The 6,022-nt window shown below is 31.2% G+C and overlaps 1 protein-coding gene across 2 annotated transcripts in view; it reads right to left on the bottom strand.

Annotated features, from left to right (window-relative positions):
• LOC145959638 (uncharacterized) overlaps positions 1-4,015 on the bottom strand; it is a 40,953-nt gene extending 36,938 nt beyond the window's left edge. For both annotated transcript variants that reach the window (XM_083078674.1, XM_083078671.1), the window contains exon 1: positions 3,847-4,015. The gene's annotated coding sequence lies outside the window, so the exon portion shown is untranslated. The remainder of the gene's footprint in view (positions 1-3,846) is intronic.
• Positions 4,016-6,022: the final 2,007 nt, after the last annotated feature.

The raw sequence follows: 6,022 nt of genomic DNA, 5'->3' as shown, positions 1-6,022 counted from the left end.
AGATTTTAAAAATATTAAATTTTTAAAAATACACCAATATGACATATCATACACATATAAACGTAAAATCATTAAAAATAAGTAATTAACAATATCAGTTTGTCATAAAATTGTTTCCCGCATAAAATAAATCATTTCTTAATTTATTACCTATAATTTAAATTAAAAAATCAATCAAAACGAGTGGCGGTGTTACCTTGCCGCCAAGAGTAAAGTACATTAACGTAATTAGTTACTGCGATTATTTTCCTCTTAAAACGTTTGCCTAATTTGTTGCTTGAAGAATATACAATATCGAATTTGTTGCTCAACAATTAACTTAAAAAATTCGACTCGAACGGGTGGTAGTGCTGGCTTGCCACCAAGAGTAAAGTATATTAAGGCAATTAATTGCGGCGATTATTTTCATCCTAAAATGTTTCCCTAATTTGTTGCTCGAAAAATATATAATGTCGAATTTGTTGCTCAACAATTAACTTAAAAAGTTCGACTCGAACGGGTGGTGGTGTTAGCTCGATTTTTCTAAGTTAATTGTTGAGCAACAAATTTGATATTATATATTCTTCGAACAACAAATTAAGGAAGTGTTGTAAGATAAAAATAATCGTAGCAATTAATTGCGTTAACATACATTACTCTTGGTGACAAGCCAACACCATCACCCGTTCGAGTCGAATTTTTTAAGTTAATTGTTGAGCAGCAAATTCGATATTGTATATTCTTCGAGCAACGACTTAGGGAAACGTTTTAAGATAAAAATAATCGTAGCAACTAATTGCGTTAATATACTTTACTCTTGGTGGCAAAGCAGCACCACCATCCGTTCGAATCGAATTTTTTAAGTTAATTGATAAGCAACAAATTCGATATTGTATATTTTTCGAGCAACAAATTAGGAAAACATTTTAGGATGAAAATAATCGCAGCAACTAATTGCGTTAACGTACTTTACTCTTGGTGGCAAGCCAGCACCACCACCTGTTGGAGTCAAATTTTTTAAGTTAATTGTTAAGCAACAAATTCTATATTGTATATTCTTCGAGCAACAAATTAAGGAAACATTTTAAGGCAAAAATAATCGCAGCAACTAATTGCGTTAATGTACCTTAATGTACCTCTTGGCGGTAAGGTAACACCGCCACTTTTGATTGATTTTTTTAATTTAAATTATAGGCAATAAATTAAGAAATGGTTTATTTTATGCGGGAAACAATTTTATGACAAACTGATATTGTTAATTACTTATTTTTTATAATTTTACGTTTATATGTGTATGATATGTGATATTGGTGTATTTTTAAAAATTTAATATTTTTAAAATCTATTTGCAGTATCTTTGAGCAACAAATTCTAATGTATTTGTTTTTTAATTTGCGACTCTCTATAAGTGTTTTTTGAAAGTGGGGGTGCTAGCTTGCCATTAAGCTAACACCCCCACCTTTAATATGATTTTCCTGCTAATCGGTAGAAGCAACAAATTCGCGCTTATAGCAACAAATTAGCAACAAATTAGCACTTAATTATGCACTATATCCGAACTCGATTTTTTATGGTGGGGGTGCCAGGTTAATAGGGGTAACTTTTGAAACATTGTTTCGTGAAATTTGAATATCGATACATCTGCATTGTTATTTATCAAATAACATTATTATATTTGTAAAATAAAATGGAAAAATATCGATATATTCACATTCTTTATTACGTAACATTATTATACACTCACTTGCAAAAAAAAGACCACTAAATTTTAACATAATTTTTCAATAGCGATAAATCAGTAAAAAATCATCTGTCTGTCTGTCTCTCTCTCTCTCTCTCTCTCTCTCTCTCTCTCTCTCTCTCTCTCTCTCTCTCTCTCTCTCTCTCTCTCTCTCTCTCTCTCTCTCTCTCTCTCTCTCTCTCTCTCTCTCTCTCTCTCTCCCTCTCTCTCTCCCCCCCCTCTCCCCCCTCTCTCTCTCTGTCTGTCTGTCTGTGTCTGTGTCTGTGTGTGTGTGTGTGTGGATGTTTAGTAATACATTCCGCAATGCTTTGCAAAAAAAAATTTAAAACAAAGAAATTTGATTAAGAGTGTAATGACCAACGAATTAATATTCGAGAATTAATACGAGAGGAGACAATAATAAATATTTCTTATATTTCCTAATTACTGAACACCCGCACACACGTACACGCACCGACAGGAATGGTGTCCCGATATGCTTGTGTAACGCTCACTGACGTCATACTCACACAAACGAAGCGCGCATGTACGCGAGCCGGGCAGCGAGAAAGAAAGTGGGGGTAGAGTAGTGGGGGGCATTCCGATGTTGTGTCCTTCGCGCACGGCACAAGAGCGAGAGAGAAAGCACTATAAGACGTGATACCGAGTTAGAGGTGTCCGATAGTCGTCTCTCTCGCTCGGTGCTCGAACGAGAGAGTGCGAGCGAGACAGCTATATATCATGCGGGACACCGCGCTATTTCTATACGTGTCTCTTGCGCTCTAGTATCGATATGCGCACTTTTCTTTTCTTTCTTTAAGAAATGCGGCTTAACCGCGTGCACTAAAGGTCGGCATTCATTTCTATTAAATTAAGTTATATAAAAAGATAACATTTAATGAATAAATTCTTGGCTCGCGTGTATGCGTATGACGTCGACCGTCCACACATACATACCGGGACACCATTCCTGTCAGTGCGTGTACACACACATATGATCACATTTCACGCCGTTGATTCTGGATAACAACAAGAGCAAGACACACGCATGCATATGTTACACGCACGCACTCACACAAGATTTAAATCTGACCATGTGGAGCATATTGGTTCGAGTTACACTTTAATTTTCTTTTTGAAAAAGTTTTCCACGATGATTTATTTCTGACTTGCAGATTTTACAAGAAAAGGTCCATTTTGTAACATTTTCTTCTAAATGGTCTAACTTTATCAAAAAAGGTCTTAGAAAATTGATTAAAATATGGATTTAAGAAATAAATGAACTTCAAAACTCATACATTTTTGTACCCGGGAGCCGATTCTTCTGAGTAACAGTTTAAAAAAAAATTGTTTCCTATTTCTCATAGTCTATTTTCAACATCCGCCATTTTATAAAACATTTTTGTAACTCAAATTTGATTTTCTTGGTTTTCAAAAGGAATGTTGAAGCTTTAATTTGAGCTTTGTTTCATCTCAATACGATGATTTTTTGCTGATTTATCGCTATTGAAAGATGTTAAAAAATTATGCTAAAATTTAGTGGCCCGTTTTTTTTTGCGGGTGAGTGTATTTGTAAATTAAAATGGAAAAGGATCAATAACAATTCTAGCGAAGATAAATTCCTCCCAAGCAAGTTTGAATACAATTTTGAGAAAATTTTGTTTATTTAATTTATTTATTTTTGTATTATTATTCGTAGCATATCAAAATTGTGTTGGTAAATAATTCGATTACTAAATGTATTATTTCTAATAGCAATACTTTTTCATATTTACTAGAGTTTTGCTTTTCGTACAATTGAATTTTTCTTGTAGGATTTTTCAGAATCTAAGTGTTTGCTACACTATAATATCCATTATTTATAATTTATAAAATAATCTCACCTCACACATACACATACACATTACATGCAACTGAAGAAAAAAAACAATAGAAGGCAATATAATATTAATAGAAGGCAATAAACTCTGCACAATTAAAAATACATATAGCTATATATGTATCATCACCAATTTATATCTTTCACTAGTAGACACTTGCAGGAAATTGGCAATCTCGTTTTATTTGTATGAGATTGTATGTGTGTGAATTTTTTATTATTTATTATATTTCCTTCACTTAAACAAAATAAGGAATTGGATACTCACATCACAACGGGGCAGTATTTTGGCCGGTGAATGAAACGTTATTGCAGCGCCACGATAAGAAACATTCTACGTCGCGGAAAATTGTTCGTTATTTTTATCACTATGTGTTTAATACATTGCAACACGGCTATAAGGAAATGCATCAGAACAAGTGCATCTCGCACGTCGACTAACGTGCAACTTGCATTTCGAGTAATACAGATTATGTTTTGCATCGATCCATTCAGTTTCCTATATTTCCTCCAAGCATGCGCACTACGTGGGGAAATAAACCGATTAACATAACCGGAAACATAAACGATTTTGCGAGATGCATATGTACTATAAGAAATGATCACCTGATGCGCGTAAAAATATAAATAATTATATGTTTTCATTCACTGCAACGAAATTGAATTATATAAACAAGACGATAACATGGGGATTTTAGAATATTGCATATTGTTATCACAATTGAAAAGGTGAACAATCTCAAATATTAGTATAAATGTTATGTTGCGCTAACTCACTTCCACATTACTACTCACACATACATTTGAAATATGAAAATAGTATTTGTTGCAATGATTTCTGTCAAAACTTTCGCTCGCGACAGAGATATTAAAGACAAATTAGTAAGATAAAATGTATGCCATTTTTTCTCTATATAATTATCTATCTCGGAATTATTTTATTATCGTATGAAATATCAAGTAATAAAATAATTGTGTTAATTTACGTACATTTTTTTTAGTTTATAAGAAATATGAAGTCTCGCGATAAGTAATGTTAAGCTATGTATATAAGAGTCCACAAATAAGTGAGACTTATGTAGAACATGTCATTCCATTCTCAGAAAATATTTTAACGACATAGTAATGATTGCAGAAAACATTATCAAATTCTGTTTTTAATTTAACATCTGATGTGATATACACATTTTAAAATACACACAGTTATCTTTAAAAACACAGTTATTTACATATGTAGTTGTTAAATATTGAAATTGTGAATCTATGTAAAATTTCTGAATTAAAGGAGAAAAAAGGAATTCTCCATTTCAAAATTCATTAAAATATTTGATATAAAAGCATCTTTAACAGTAATGTCGGGACATTTTATATAGGAGAATTCACTTACCATGAAAACTACATGGGAAATCCTTGCTATTCATGTCAGAAAACGTGTCGTCGAGAATACTGAATTCAATTTTTATATGTGAAAAGATCTTCCTCGTATTCAAGGAAAGTTAGAATGGCTTCTTTTCTCAGCACTTCTATATAGTAAGTTATAAAATGCATATAACCGAAAAAAAAGAGGGAGAGAGATATTTAGTCGAGAAACACCAATACATTGTGTTGCTTCAAAAAGGATTCATATTGTGATTCCTGTAAACTAATTGAGCATTATATCATTAATATTCTATATTGTAATCAATTGCTGCATAAAAGAATAGGCTTTTTAATTGGCTTAAATGATTTTAATATAATGATAAGAATGATGAAAGAGATTCATTTAAAAATATTCGTGAATTTATATATATATACATATATATATATATATATATATATATATATATATATATATATATATATATATACATTAGCACGATTCAAGATTACTTTTTTTTTAAATAATTGAAAATAACAGGATGAAAAAATAGATATAAAATTTTGCAGCTAATTCTTTACATCGCATAGTTTACATATATTTGCTCTGTTAAAAGATGGCACAAAAATGTTTAAAAGTAGAAACTGGAAAGTGGAATTGTGCCTTTATTGGAGTTGTTTTGATCATAAATGATGATTATTATTACTATTAAGTACCTGTTTAGAAATTATAAACAGGTAGTCGGATCAAGTCTTACTTTACCAGTTAGATTTAATTAAGATTTCCAGTTGCATTTTAATTTGTTTCTATGCGCTGTTGATGGATTCTGTAAAAAATTATTGAATATTTAAAAAAATATTATATAATAAAATACAGTTGAATATTGCATCTTGTCCATCATACATCTTTTTAAATATTTTAATGTTGCCTTGCACTCTTTGCACTTATGGTATTAAATCTTATAAAATATTTGGCATAATAACTTGGGAACATTTTTAAATGTAAAAGATTTTAGTTCATTCCGATATTTTTATAGCAAAATATGTTTGACCACTCGACAGATTTTAATCTTAAATAACGTCGATTG

The sequence above is a fragment of the Camponotus vicinus genome, unplaced genomic scaffold, assembly GCF_025532165.1.
Source record: "Camponotus vicinus isolate PSW18456_S1 unplaced genomic scaffold, iyCamVici1.0 SCAF_1, whole genome shotgun sequence".
Lineage (NCBI taxonomy): Eukaryota > Metazoa > Arthropoda > Insecta > Hymenoptera > Formicidae > Camponotus > Camponotus vicinus.
The sequence above is the reverse complement of the archived record's forward strand: the minus strand, read 5'-3'. Positions and strand labels throughout refer to the sequence as shown.